This window comes from Oncorhynchus mykiss, chromosome 7, assembly GCF_057628025.1.
Source record: "Oncorhynchus mykiss isolate SJ-2025 chromosome 7, ASM5762802v1, whole genome shotgun sequence".
Classification (NCBI taxonomy): domain Eukaryota; kingdom Metazoa; phylum Chordata; class Actinopteri; order Salmoniformes; family Salmonidae; genus Oncorhynchus; species Oncorhynchus mykiss.
In genome coordinates, this window is record NC_143028.1 from 55,211,411 (window position 1) to 55,226,940 (window position 15,530).

At 42.6% G+C, this 15,530-nt stretch overlaps 1 protein-coding gene across 1 annotated transcript in view; it reads right to left on the reverse strand.

Annotated features, from left to right (window-relative positions):
• LOC110528989 (uncharacterized) overlaps positions 1–12,835 on the reverse strand; it is a 123,083-nt gene extending 110,248 nt beyond the window's left edge. The window contains exon 1 of the mRNA XM_036983697.2: positions 12,544–12,835. The gene's annotated coding sequence lies outside the window, so the exon portion shown is untranslated. The remainder of the gene's footprint in view (positions 1–12,543) is intronic.
• Between the last annotated feature and the right edge of the window lie 2,695 nt (positions 12,836–15,530).

Here is a 15,530-nt window from a genome sequence, read left to right on the forward strand (position 1 = left end):
TCTCAACACAATGCAGCCCAGAAGAGCACCATGCCAGAAGCAGCAAATAAACCATGAATGAGGAGGAGAACAAAAAAAGAAGGATAGAGGAAAGAGGGGTGAAGGTGAAGGCTGAGAGGATGAGAGCGAGAGGAAAGCGACTATTGAGAGAAGGTAAGGAGGAAAACCAGACACTTCAGAGAAGGAGGAGAACTGGGTGTCAATCACTGTGGCGATGGGGGAGGTAGAAAAAACTGCAAAAAGCAAAACCCACAGTAAATTCAAAACAGCTCATAGAGGGATGGAATGAGGGAAAGAGAGAGCGAGAGAAAGAAAGAAAGCCTATGGGAGAGAGGAATATATAGAAAGTGAGATGGAGAGAGAGTGGGAGAAAAAATTGAAAGATGAGGGAACAAACAGAGGGAGAGGAAGGGCTTTGCACTGCCAATTAAAGTTCTCATTGGATCTGGCAGACATATAACTACAGGATGTAGTGCTAGTCTCTTTGATGTGCTGGTATTGGAAAGTTCATTCAGCAGCTTAACAAATAATAGCCCAGCACAACAAAGAGACTAGCACGGTATAAATGGTATGAGTCAGAAAGCACCACCCTGCCCTTAGCAAGAGTTTTATTATGTCAGAGGAAGCTTCAGCCACCCACATCCCAGCCATCCCACACCTGCCTAGCTGGCTGGGCTGAGTCACACTGGCCCACCTGAGAACAAAACTACTAACTAACATATAGCCCTAGGTCTGGCTGGAGTTCCTGCTACTATTACTTAGACAGGGTGGGATTGAGCCTGCTGCCTAGCTCCATTACCCCCAGCCCGATATATATTGGCTACAATTGATTTACCTTTGTAAATAAACGTCTTGAAATAAACGCCATTGACACCAGTTCCCAATATGAAGGCCATCAATCAGTGTGAAATCTCTTATTTTGAAGACTTTTACAGAGTGTGAAATATGTAATGTTGCCAAGCAGACAAGGTCATTGCTTACGTAATCACCTGAGGCAAAACACTGCAACTATACTATACAATAATTGTCACAGAATACCATACCAATGTGGAGAGAACGAAGGCTGAAAATTGACTACAGACATCCTGTTCTTTTAAATTAACAGGCATGAATGCCTGTTTAGAAGATACACTTCATCCTGCATATTACTTCTTTGGATTATGAAGTCTAATGAACCAGGTGAATTCTGCCATCTGATGATGGATACTGAGGTAATGAGATGTGCTACAATTTGAGTTGGTCTGAGACTGTGAGGCAAGTCTATAGAAGTAGCCTAGTCTGAATCAGAACAGGCATTGGACCTTAGTTCGCAATATCAAAAACCTGATTTAAAAACAATTATGGCATAATTTGACAAGTAAGATGCTGATCAGTTGTCTGGTCTCATTCAAGTGCTTTGTCTCAGGGAGAATATTTTTTGGTTGATTGATAAACACAGAAAGCTATGCCTATGTCTAAGCACCTCTATAGAGGCTAGAGCAAACATGAATAAAACAAAGAAGCATACTCCATATAAAACGATGTAGATAGTATACCATGCACTTTCACTAAGTGAGTAGCCTAAACAGGGGCGGACTGGCTGGCTCAGTGGGCCTGTCTATCATGTTTATTTTGGCCAAAATGATCATTATTTGGCTAAATCAATAAATTGAACCTTTATTTAACTAGGCAAGTCAGTTAAAAACAAATTCTTATTTACAATGACGGCCTACCCCGGCCAAACCCTCCCCTAACCCAGACGACGCTGGGAAAATTGTGCGCCGCCCTATTGGACTCCCGATCACAGTCGGTCTGTAGTGATGCCTCTAGCACTGCAATGCAGCACTTTACACTGCTGCGCCACTTGGAAGACTAATAATGGGGCCATGAGGAAAGAAATGGTCCGGTGTGGGATCCTTGAGAAAAACAATTGGGCCAGTGTGGTCCCAGTCCGCCCCTGAGCCTAAGAAACATGCTTAATGGCCCCCTGCCATGACGGTTTCGGGGTTTCCACTAGTTACCACAGGCAGAAAGTAAAAATGGTCTATATTGTAAAAATGTATGAAAGCAAACGTTTGCTTTTTGGTCTTAATTTAAGGTTAGGGGTAGGCATAAGATTAGCAGTGTGGTTAAGGTTAGGGTTAATATCAGATTTTATGAAGAGACATTTTTTAAATAGGGTTTATGACGTTGTGGCTGTGGTCACGACAGGCCCCCAGTGTCCGGTCTGGAGCGTGAAGACACAAGCTTTGCTGGGCGGTTACTGAGTAGCAACCGATGATTGTTGATGGCGCCAGTGGGCAGGGCTGCCATCTTATCGGCTCTCAACCAATCATGCTATTTTTTTTACTTGTTTTGTACAATGTTTCTGCTACCATTTCTTTTGATTATGACCGAAAAGAGCTTCTGGACATCAGAACTGAGATTATTCACCTCAAATGGGACAAACTGCAAGCACATATATCATACCAACGGGACATTAAAAACTGTAACATCTTATGTTTCACCGAGTCGTGACTGAACACTCGATTGGCAAAACAAAACAGCAGCCTCTGGTAAGACACGGGACGAGGGCCTATGCTTTTATGTAAACAACAGCTAATGCACGATATCTAAGGAAGTCTCAAGGTTTTGCTTGCCTGAGGTATCTCATGTATCTCATGATAAGCTGTAGACCACACCATTTACCTAGAGAGTATTATCTATATTTTTCGTAACTGTCTACATTCCACCACAAAGCGAGGTTGGCACTAAAACCACACTAAATGAGCTGTATTCTGCCATAAGCAAACATGAAAACGTTCATCCAGAGGCAGCGCTCCTAGTGGCCGGTGACTTTAATGCAGGGAAACTTAAATCAGTTTTACCAAATTTCTGTCAGCGTGTTAGATGTGCGGCCAGAGGGAAAGAAATTCTGGACCACCTTTGCTCCACACACAGAAACACGTACAGAGCTCTCCCTCACCCCCAATTAGGCATATCTGACCATGACTCTATCCTCCTGGTTCCTGCTTACAGGCAAAGATTAGAGCAGGAAGCACCAGTGACTCGGTCTATAAAAAAGTGGTCAGATGAAGCAGATGCTAAACTACAGGACTGTTTTGCTAGCACAGACAGGAATATGTTCCGGGATTCTTCCGATGGAATTGATGAGTACACCACATCAGTCACTGGCTTTATCAGATGGTGCATTGAGGACGTCGTCCCCACTCTGACTGTACGTACATACCCCAACAAGAAGCCATGGATTACAGGCAACATCCACACTGAGCTAAAGGGTAGAGCTGCCACTTTCAAGGAGCGGGATTCGAACACGGAAGCTTATAAGAAATCCCGCTACTCTCTCCGATGAACCATCTAACAGGCAAAGTGTCAATACAGGACTAAGATCGAATCGCACTACACCGGCTCTGACACTCGTCCGATATGGCAAACTATTGCAGACTACAAAGGGAAACACAGTCGAGAGCTGCCCAGCGACACGAGCCTACCAGACGAGAGAAATAACTTCTATGCTCGCTTCGAGGCAGGTAACACTGAAACATGCATGAGAGCATCAGTTGTTCCAGATGACAGTGTGATCACGCTCTCCGCAGCCGATGTGAGTAAGATCTTTAAACAGGTCAACATTCACAAGGCCGCAGGGCCAGACGGATTACCAGGACGTGTACTCCGAGCATGTGCTGCCCAACTGGCAAGTGTCTTCCCTGACATTTTCAACCTCTCCCTGTCTGAGTCTATAATACTAACATGTTTCAAGCAGACCACCATAGACCCTGTACCCAAGAACACTAAGGTAACCTGCTTAAATGACTACCGACCCGTAGCACTCACGTCTGTAGCCATGAAATACTTTGAAAGGCTGGTCATGGCTCACATCAACACCATTATCCCAGGAACCCTAGACCCACTCCAATTTGCATACCGCACCAACAGATTCACAGATTATGCAATCTCTATTGCACTCCACACTGCCCTTTCCCACCTGGAAAAAAGGAACACCTATGTGAGAATGCTCTTCATTGACTACAGGCTCAGCGTTCAACCCTCAAAGCTCATCACTAAGCTAAGGACCATGGGACTAAACACCTCCCTCTGCAACTGGATCCTGGACTTCCTGACGGGCCGCACCCAGGTGGTAAGGGTAGATAACAACACATACGCTATGCTGATCCTCAACACGGGGGCCCCACAGGGGTGTGTGCTCAGTCCCCTCCTGTACTCCCTGTTCACTCATGACTCCAACATCATCATTAAATTTGCTGATGACACAACAGTGGTAGGCCTGATCACCGACAACAATGAGCCTATAGGGAGGAGGTCAGAGACCTGACAGTGTGGTGCAAGGACAACAACCTTTCCCTCAGTGTGATCGAGACTAAGGAGATGATTGTGGACTACAGTGGAGCAGGTTGAGAGCTTCAAGCTTCCTGCCATCCAGGACCTCTATACCAGGCGGTGTCAGAGATGGGCCTTAAACATTGTCAAAGACTCCAGCCACCCTAGTCATAGACTGTTCTCTCTGTTACCGCACGGCAAGCGGTACCGGTGCGCCACATTTAGGCCCAAGAGGCTTCTAAACAGCTTATTTTTTTGTGCCATTCAGCCCACTGAGGTATTATAAGTATAATAGTATAATTCTGACACAAATTTACATTCAAAGAACAAGTGAGACAGATTCCCACCTTCTTTTTCACAGAAAACACAGATATCATCAATAGCCACACATTTGGATATCATAGAATTACATGGATATATCTTATGTAAAATTTTAACTTTGTTTGGTATACAATATTTGTAAGGCCTTAACCATGCATTTTTCCTGACAATGTCAGGAATAAGTGTGTTCCAGAAAAACGTTCCTCTCGGTGCAAGTTGGTTTTGTGAATGAAGAATTTGTCTTCTATATTTATTACGACAAGATTTCTCAAGTAAGCCCACGCCATCCAATCTGAGTTCTGGATAAACTTTGTGATCATTACCAAAGCTAAGATGAGTTTTCATTAGTGTAGTTGGACCACTGGGAACGGCTTTGATCACAGAAATAAACTCTCTGAAAGGTATTGGAAACTATTTAAATGTTATAAATTGCTCATATGTGAGAATATTACCCTTGTTGTTGAAAACATCAAGAACAAAGTCAATATTCCTCTCATGCCAGCTTGGGTAGAACAATGACTTATTCCTTACAGTTATGTCTTAATTATTCCACAAAAGAGCTTTATGTGGAGACAAATTGTGCAGGAAACATATTTTCTAGGCCATTAAAGCTTGTTGGTGAAACCTAGCCAATTTAGCAGGTAATCTTTCAGGAATATAATTACATTTCAGTCAAATTTGAAGACCTCCCGACTTATTACACTTACACATTATTTGGAATGAATCAGTAATGATCAAACATCTTATCTTGAAAGTGTTATTTATATCAACAAAATCCAACACTTCTAGACTGCCTTCAGCTCTTTTGTTAGAAAGTACTGACTTTTTTAGTTTGTGAGACTTATTTTTCCAGATGAAGTCAAGAAAGGTCTTATTGATCTCTTTACAAGTAGCAGGATTTACACATAACGATAATGAAGCGTACACAAAACAAGACAGTCCCTCTGCCTTGGACAGAAGTACTCTCCCAAGTATAGAAAGATCTCTTTGTAGCCAATTATTGAATATATTTTTGGGTTTCTTAATTTTAGGAGAGAAATTCAAATGTTGTCTGACTAGGTGGTTTTTTGACAGATGTATTCCTAAATATTTAACACAGTACTTCACATGAATATTTTCTATTTATTTATCATCAGAGTCAAATAAACATAAGATTTCACATTTAGAAACATTCCGTTTTAATCCTGATGCAATAGAAAATGCAGTTATAGCATTAAGGGCATGGGCGACCTGGTCTTTGTCTCTTAAGAAAAGAGTAATATCATTAGCCAGTTGGGACATTTTGATTTCTTTGTTAAAAATGGTTAAGCCATACAAATTTGCATTTTTCAGAATATCTAAAGATAGAAGTTCCACAACCAAAATGAATAAAAATTGCAAAATTGGGCATCCCTGTCGTACACTTCTGTTGATACTGAATATTTTGGAAGTATTAAGGTTTAGTAACACAGTACTATTTATATCTTTGTAAAACATCCAAATTACTTTGATAAAATTTTCACCAAATCCCAAAAGTTTAAGAGACCTAAAGAGAAATTAATGTTCAATTGTGTCAAAGGCTTTACAGTAGTCCAAAAATAATACAACCGCATCTGAGTCAATTGCATCTGAATAAGCTTATGTGACAGCCCTTCATAAATCCTGTTTGAGTCTCATTTATAATGGTATCTATCCCTTTCTTTAATATTTTGGTGTAAACCAGAGCAATCAATTTGTAATCAATATTAAATAAAGTAATTGTCAATGAGACAAGGGTCTTTATTGAGCTTCGGAATCAATTAAATAAGGCCCTGTTTCATAGTAGAGACCATTTCCCCACTTTTAATGCAATCTTGAAACATATTAAAAATCAGGTCTTCTATTAACTCCCAAAACTGTCTAAAGAATAAAACTGAGAGGCCATCAGGGCCAGGATATTTCTCTTTTTTCATTGAATTCAGAACCTCTCTAATTTATTCAATTGACACAGGTGAATCGCAAAATGAGTGGAAATCATCCTAAATTACAGGGACATCAAATCAAATCAAATTTTTATTTGTCACATACACATGGTTAGCAGATGTTAATGCGAGTGTAGCGAAATGCTTGTGCTTCTAGTTCCGACAATGCAGTAATAACCAACAAGTAATCTAACTAACAATTCCAAAACTACTGTCTTGTACACAGTGTAAGGAGATAAAGAATATGTACATAAGGATATATGAATGAGTGATGGTACAGAGCAGCATAGGCAAGATACAGTAGATGGTATCGAGTACAGTATATACATATGAGATGAGTATGTAAACAAAGTGGCATAGTTAAAGTGGCTAGTGATACATGTATTACATAAGGATACAGTCGATGATATAGAGTACAGTATATACGTATGCATTTGAGATGAATAATGTAGGGTAAGTAACATTATATAAGGTAGCATTGTTTAAAGTGGCTAGTGATATATTTACATCATTTCCCATCAATTCCCATTATTAAAGTGGCTGGAGTTGAGTCAGTGTCAGTGTGTTGGCAGCAGCCACTCAATGTTAGTGGTGGCTGCTTAACAGTCTGATGGCCTTGAGATAGAAGCTGTTTTTCAGTCTCTCGGTCCCAGCTTTGATGCACCTGTACTGACCTCGCCTTCTGGATGATAGCGGGGTGAACAGGCAGTAGCTCGGGTGGTTAATGTCCTTGATGATCTTTATGGCCTTTCTGTAACATCGGGTGGTGTAGGTGTCCTGGAGGGCAGGTAGTTTGCCCCCGGTGATGCGTTGTGCAGACCTCACTACCCTCTGGAGAGCCTTACGGTTGAGGGCGGAGCAGTTGCCGTACCAGGCGGTGATACAGCCCGCCAGGATGCTCTCGATTGTGCATCTGTAGAAGTTTGTGAGTGCTTTTGGTGACAAGCCGAATTTCTTCAGCCTCCTGAGGTTGAAGAGGCGCTGCTGCGCCTTCTTCACAATGCTGTCTGTGTGAGTGGACCAATTCAGTTTGTCTGTGATGTGTATGCCGAGGAACTTAAAACTTGCTACCCTCTCCACTACTGTTCCATCGATGTGGATAGGGGGGTGTTCCCTCTCGTGGGTGAACAGGGAGTACAGGAGAGGGCTCAGAACGCACCCTTGTGGGGCCCCAGTGTTGAGGATCAGCGGGGAGGAGATGTTGTTGCCTACCCTCACCACCTGGGGGCGGCCCGTCAGGAAGTCCAGTACCCAGTTGCACAGGGCGGGGTCGAGACCCAGGGTCTCGAGCTTGATGACGAGCTTGGAGGGTACTATGGTGTTGAATGCCGAGCTGTAGTCAATGAACAGCATTCTCACATAGGTATGCCTCTTGTCCAGATGGGTTAGGGCAGTGTGCAGTGTGGTTGAGATTGCATCGTCTGTGGACCTATTTGGGCGGTAAGCAAATTGGAGTGGGTCTATGGTGTCAGGTAGGGTGGAGGTGATATGGTCCTTGACTAGTCTCTCAAAGCACTTCATGATGACGGAAGTGAGTGCTACGGGGCGGTAGTCGTTTAGCTCAGTTACCTTAGCTTTCTTGGGAACAGGAACAATGGTGGCCCTCTTGAAGCATGTGGGAACAGCAGACTGGTATAGGGATTGATTGTATATGTCTGTAAACACACCGGCCAGCTGGTCTGCGCATGCTCTGAGGGCGCGGCTGGGGATGCCGTCTGGGCCTGCAGCCTTGCGAGGGTTAACACGTTTAAATGTCTTACTCACCTCGGCTGCAGTGAAGGAGAGACGGCATGTTTTCGTTGCAGGCTGTGTCAGTGGCACTGTATTGTCCTCAAAGCGGGCAAAAAAGTTATTTATTCTGCCTGGGAGCAAGACATCCTGGTCCGTGACTGGGCTGGATTTCTTCCTGTAGTCCGTGATTGACTGTAGACCCTGCCACATGCCTCTTGTGTCTGAGCCGTTGAATTGAGATTCTACTTTGTCTCTGTACTGACGCTTAGCTTGTTTGATAGCCTTGCGGAGGGAATAGCTGCACTGTTTGTATTCGGTCATGTTACCAGACACCTTGCCCTGATTAAAAGCAGTGGTTCGCGCTTTCAGTTTCACGCGAATGCTGCCATCAATCCACGGTTTCTGGTTAGGGAATGTTTTAATCGTTGCTATGGGAACGACATCTTCAACGCACGTTCTAATGAACTCGCACACCGAATCAGCGTATTCGTCAATATTGTTAATGAACGCAATACGAAACATGTCCCAGTCCACGTGATGGAAGCAGTCTTGGAGTGTGGAGTCAGCTTGGTCGGACCAGCGTTGGACAGACCTCAGCGTGGGAGCCTCTTGTTTTAGTTTCTGTCTGTAGGCAGGGATCAACAAAATGGAGTCGTGGTCAGCTTTTCCGAAAGGGGGGCGGGGCAGGGCCTTATATGCGTTGCGGAAGTTAGAGTAACAATGATCCAAGGTCTTTCCACCCCTGGTTGCGCAATCGATATGCTGATAAAATTTTGGGAGTCTTGTTTTCAGATTAGCCTTGTTAAAATCCCCAGCTACAATGAATGCAGCCTCCGGATAAATGGTTTCCAGTTTGCAAAGAGTTAAATAAAGTTTGTTCAGAGCCATCGATGTGTCTGCTTGGGGGGGGATATATACGGCTGTGATTATAATCGAAGAGAATTCTCTTGGTAGATAATGCGGTCTACATTTGATTGTGAGGAATTCTAAATCAGGTGAACAGAAGGATTTGAGTTCCTGTATGTTTCTTTCATCACACCATGTCACGTTAGCCATAAGGCATACGCCCCCGCCCCTCTTCTTACCAGAAAGATGTTTGTTTCTGTCTGCGCGATGCGTGGAGAAACCTGTTGGCTACACCGCCTCGGATAGCGTCTCTCCAGTGAGCCACGTTTCCGTGAAGCAAAGAACGTTACAGTCTCTGATGTCCCTCTGGAATGCTACCCTTGCTCGGATTTCATCAACCTTGTTGTCAAGAGACTGGACATTGGCGAGAAGAATGCTAGGGAGTGGTGCACGATGTGCCCGTCTCCGGAGTCTGACCAGAAGACCGCCTCGTTTCCCTCTTTTTCGGAGTCGTTTTTTTGGGTCGCTGCATGGGATCCACTCCGTTGTCCTGTTTGTAAGGCAGAACACAGGATCCGCGTCGCGAAACATGTAAGAATGTAAGAAATAACACGTAAAAAAACAAAAAACTGCATAGTTTCCTAGGAACGCGAAGTGAGGCGGCCATCTCTGTCGGCGCCGGAAGTGCGCCGACAGGACATAATTCCGAATGTGGCAAATGTAGCGTTCACAACCATCTTCCTGAAATTGAGAGCTGGTTTTCATAAAAGGAATTGACAAATGATGATATTGATATCTTTGCATAAAACTTTTGAGTCAGTTATAGATTTTCTTTAATAGCTTCTCGGGAGAAGGCTGAATGTCATGCGTCCTCGATACACAACCCAACCAGCCGTACTGCTTCTTAACACAGCGCGCATCCAACCCGGAAGCCAGCCGCACCAATGTGTCGGAGGCTACACTGTGCACCTGGCAACCTTGCGCCCGGCCCGCCACAGGAGTCGCTGGTGCGCGATGAGACAAGGAGATCCCTACCGACCAATCCCTCCCTAACCCGGACGACGCTAGGCCAATTGTGCGTCGCCCCACGGACCTCCCGGTCGCGGCCGGTTACGACAGAGCCTGGGCGGGAACCCAGGGACTCTGATGGCACAGCTGGCGCTGCAGTACAGTGCCCTTAACCACTGCGCCACCCGGGAGGCCCCCATAGTTTCTCTTTTCAAGTGCAAAAAAGTAACTAGTGTTTCTTTCCCCCTCTTCAATTAATTTGCCCTTAACCACTGCGCCACCCGGGAGGCCCCCATAGTTTCTCTTTTCAAGTGCAAAAAAGTAACTAGTGTTTCTTTCCCCCTCTTCAATTCATTTTGCTGTTGACCTTACAAATGCATCCTTGCCAGATCTGTGTAAAGCTGTTCCAATTCTAGTTGTAAAGACTTGAATACAGACTCCTCTTCTTCAGACAGATTATCTTTCTTTAGAAAACTGTCAAGCTTGCTCATCATCTCTTTTTCTCTAAGGTTCTTTAATCGCATCAGCTCTTTGGCGCGTTTAATGGCTACCACTCTGACTTTATATTTGAAAAATTCCCATCTACTTCCATGACCCAAGTCTTTTCTTGCAAAAATATCATTAGCTAATGATTTGATGTTTTCAATGAGAGTAGAATCTTTAAGAAGTGTGTTGTTTCATTTCCAATATCCTCGAGAACCTTTTGATTTTTTAGTAGCTTGTACATTCAGGGAAATCAAGTGTTGATCAGAAAAGGGAGCCAACTGATGATCTACATCTATAACAAATTGTAACAAAAAAGGGGAAATTAGGAATAAATCTATTCTAGATTTACGTGACAAAGTTTTGTTGGTCCAGGTATAACCCTTTGCATCTGGATTGAAATAACGCCAGGCATCTTCAACACAGAGATCCTTGCATAATGTAGTGATAATATTGCTATTTTGAGGGCTTTGACTCGTTCTAGGAGGAAAACGATCAGCAGATGCATCAGGTGTTTCATTAAAATCCCCTGAAATAATGACAAAAGCCTCTGAGTATTTGCGCTAGCACTCCGTGCACACAGGGAGCAGTGCGAGCAGTGACGTCGACAGCACGTCTTCCAAAAACATATATTGGATGACTGTAAAATGTTAATATCTGGAGTGCTGGAAAACAAAATCGGCCTCGGCGACAATTATTTGAACAATTTAATGGATGTTTTGTGAATAAAGGTGATGACTAAAGTGTCTTTTTAGCCATTTTTAAATCTGACTTATCTATGTGGCCATTTATGGAAATTGTCTTTCTGGGCCGGGCATCCGTTAAACTGCAGTACCGAAACAAAACTGTAGGAGCAGTCAGAAACGTGTTTCTAGATCGGAACCTTGGCCCCTTGATTCAGCCACATTCAGCAATATGGCTCGCTTGATGTGCAATCGAGACAGAGTTCCGATTGAGAAACAGACCAAGCAGACCTGGCCATGGTTTGGGGTTAGAGAAGTGAAACATTCTAAAAAAAATCTAAAAGGCACGACCTAGATAGTAGTTGAATATGTTATTACTCCAACCTTGTGAAAGTGACAAACTGACAAGTTATAATTTTAGTCAAAATCAACTTTATAATGAAGGCTTGACTTTGATTTGACGGCCTAAACATGCGCAGTTCGGTGCGAAAAGACTATTAGAGGTGTTTCTGCGCATGACCTTAGTTAGCCAACATCGCCTACAAGCATGGGATTTCTATAATCAGTTTCTGCCTATCTTCATACTGTACGGTCATTGATTGGAAGTTTTCTATAGGAATATGTGGATGACATCAACGCTATCACTATCTACTAGTTTTAATATCTATGGGTAACTAGTGACGACAACATTTTAGCGGCTATTAAGGATGCGCTGATGGTCATGTGTGACCAGCTTTAATGTGGTCCTAGGCCGCTAGCTGTCTGGACTCCACACTGACAACCCATTTAGCCCAGTTACGATTAAATTAAATCGTCAGCAATCACACTTTATAATCAAATTGATTAATACAAACTATTTGAGCAATTTTTAAATCAATAATGGATGGTCAAGACTTTCCACAACTTTGCGCCTGAGAGGCACCTTTTGGCAACTACACTAACATTTCGGCAATTCCTCCTTAATTGGACCAATAAATCATCGTTTCCTTTATCAGTGACATGGAGCAAATCCCCCGTGAAGCTGGACGCGTAGACCTAACCGCCTGCACTCTGCAGAGCATCCCAGCTCACAACGGACGGCAACGACCTCACCTGACAACGGTTCAAGTCCTAACTCACCTTTCCACTTGTAGCATATTAATCCACCCGTGGCTCCCTGTTCTGTCTCCAAACTACTGAGAGTTATTCAATTAATAAGCAAACTGTATATTTACTCTGTCACTCCAGTCCCTTGTCGGATAGCCGCCTCTGCTGCATAACGTTTATGAAGAGTATCGTGGCGCATCCCAGGTCCCGCGAAGCGATGATCAAAGTCGTGTTTTATTTAACTGTAACACAGGCAGACTCGTTGGCTCAGGTTGGGCAGAAGCTGCAGTACTGTAAGTCCAGACTTGTTTGGTTGCCTGAAGGAGAGTTCCCTCGTTTTCCTTTTATTTTTTTCAGTCTCATTTTCTCTCTCTCCCTCCCAGTCCCGACCTGGGATTGCAAGCTCTACCCGCCCATGTCAGCAGCAGCCAATGGCGCGAAGACCTCGTGCGTTCATGAAATATTTGCAGCTATACCTTTATCAGGTAAGAACCCGAAGTATAAGCCTCTTATTATAGCTCAACGGTATAGGCTAACCCAGACTCAGAGATTGTTTTCCTATTGATATTTATGTCTTAGAGTCAGAGTTTTGCACTAGGCATATGGGATGACACTATGCTGAAGGAAGTGAAGATACATTTAAACCAGAAAAGAAGAGATAAGGCCCAGCATAGCTTGTTTGGAAGGGAAGAAAAAAGTTCATATAGATTGGAGGATGGGAGGAAGAATATGATAAAACATGAGATCACTACCTGCCTGTCTTATCTGTCAGACACACAGCTAATTGTTTTGATTTGGATTGTTTTTATGACCATGCAGTAAGGATGTGGAAGGTGTACTCTTACAAGTGCTAAGTATGTTTGAGATGGGTTGACATGGGTCAGAGTAGTGCTTGACAGACATGTGCATATTTATGCACATCAGTCAGGGGAGGGGTGTTTGTGAGCATGCATGTGTGTGGGTGCATGTGTGCCAGCAAGAAGGGGGAAACTGTGCTGTGCAGATGTACATGTCTGACTTTCTTGAAGCAGTCAAACGAATTAAAACCATAACCATACCAGTCATAAAAACACATTCCAGTTCAGGACTGGACTCTGCATGTTCTACTAAGGCTGCTGCTTTAGGTTGTGGTTGGAGGCAGGAGCATAGGCACAGGTGGGTGGTGCGGGTGGGTGGCCCCACCGCACCCACTGGGGAGCCAGGTCCACCAATCAGATTTGTAATGCTCTTTACTTGTCAGTGTTCCAAACTAGACATTATTTGTCTTTTTATATCATTTGTCTTTTTATATAAATATGCAAACACCATCAGATAGAATGCATAGCGAGCAGTGCACTGGGTTAGTCAGATTTGATTAAATATAACAGAACAGATTAAATAGAATGACATTTTCTCTCATGGGATGGGTTGCCAAAAATAACTGAAAGCCACACCTGCATTAAGCCACGAATATGATTGAATTGAGGCATATGTCACTGTGCTTCTATGGGTATATGCACCATGCCACTGCCTACTTCCTTTGTTCATTTAGCAAACAAGACAGCTCATAATCCAGTGCCTTTATCACAGACAACTAGGGCTGGGCGATATGTACTAAAAATCATATCTAGATTTTTTTCTAATTTATGGGCAATTCACGATCTATAAGTTTTCTCTAAATAAGCTTTGTTGCACAATTAAAGTTCAATTCACTGCATTTAAAACAGTCAGGAATACATATAATTAATTCAGGGCTTGTGAAATTATATCCTGGCAAAATATAAGCTTTCCACAACCATAAAACGCATTCATATTTTAGTTATTTTATCAAAATAGTTTAACCTGTTTTTTTGTTGTTGCAATAATCATTGATCTGGCTTTCAATTCTGTCTATAAAATTCCCTTTTTGTAAAAAAAAAAAGATCAGAACCATGCACATCCACTAATAATGACCAACTTCTGGTAGTGGGCATTGTAGAAAATGAACACTCTCTCAAGCACAAGCCTACATGCTAATGAGTAGCCAGCTAATCTTTATACACTGAGTATACCAAACATTAGGAACACATTCTGAATATTGAGTTGCATTTTTCTTTGTATTATCTTTTACCATATCTATTGTGTTATATTCTCCTACATTCCTTCCACATTTCCACAAACTTCAAAGTGTTTCCTTTCAAATGGTACCAAGAATATGAATATCCTTGCTTTAGGGCCTGAATTACAGGCAGTTAGAGTTGGTTATGGCATTTTACGCGAAAATTTGAAAATATGCCGCAAATCCTTAAGAGGTTTAAATCTTTTGTCTTGCCTATTCACCCTCTGAATGGCACACATACACAATCCATGTCTCAATAGTCTCAAGGCTTAAAAATCCTTCTTTAGCCTGTCTCCTCCCCTTCATCTGTTCTACACTGATTGAAGTGTATTTAACAAGTGACATCAATAAGGGATCATAGCATGCACCTGGATTCAATGTCATGGAAAAAGCAGGTGTTCTTAATGTTTTGTATACTCAGTGTATATTTGAGCTTTAATTAACTTTAAAAATGCTAACTTTTCTCTCAGCCTCATGACAAACTGTGTAGAAAAGTATGAGATGAGCTATGAAACTGCACGTTTCTCTCTGCTCCATGGCAAAATGTGTAGAATACAGTGGTGGTCGGTGCCATTTAAGATGAGTGAGGATTATTAAAAATGTTTATGAGCATAGCCTTATTTCTATTACAGCATATTGGATGACTGTCATTCATATTCAGTTCATCCAACTCAATGTAACATCAATAGGTTTAGGCTACTACATGATAGTCACATTTTCCCTGTACCCATCATGAGGTTGCTATGAAAGTTTATAACGTTGGCGCACAGGTCGAGATAATTTTGAGTAATCAAGGTGACAGACAGTGACACATTCAATACACATTCTTGCCTGCATCTAGCTTATCTAGGATGTAATCATTAGTTCAACAGTTGCAAATTAGAGTTTCTATTGGTAAAATGCAGGTATAATTATCCCTGTTTGTTCAGTTTGCTTCCGTTTTAGAAACGTTTTACAACAGAATCAGCGGAATGAATCATACGCAAACACAGTTCACTTTCATAGCAGCCACATAAAAACAGCATGATCACATGCCCA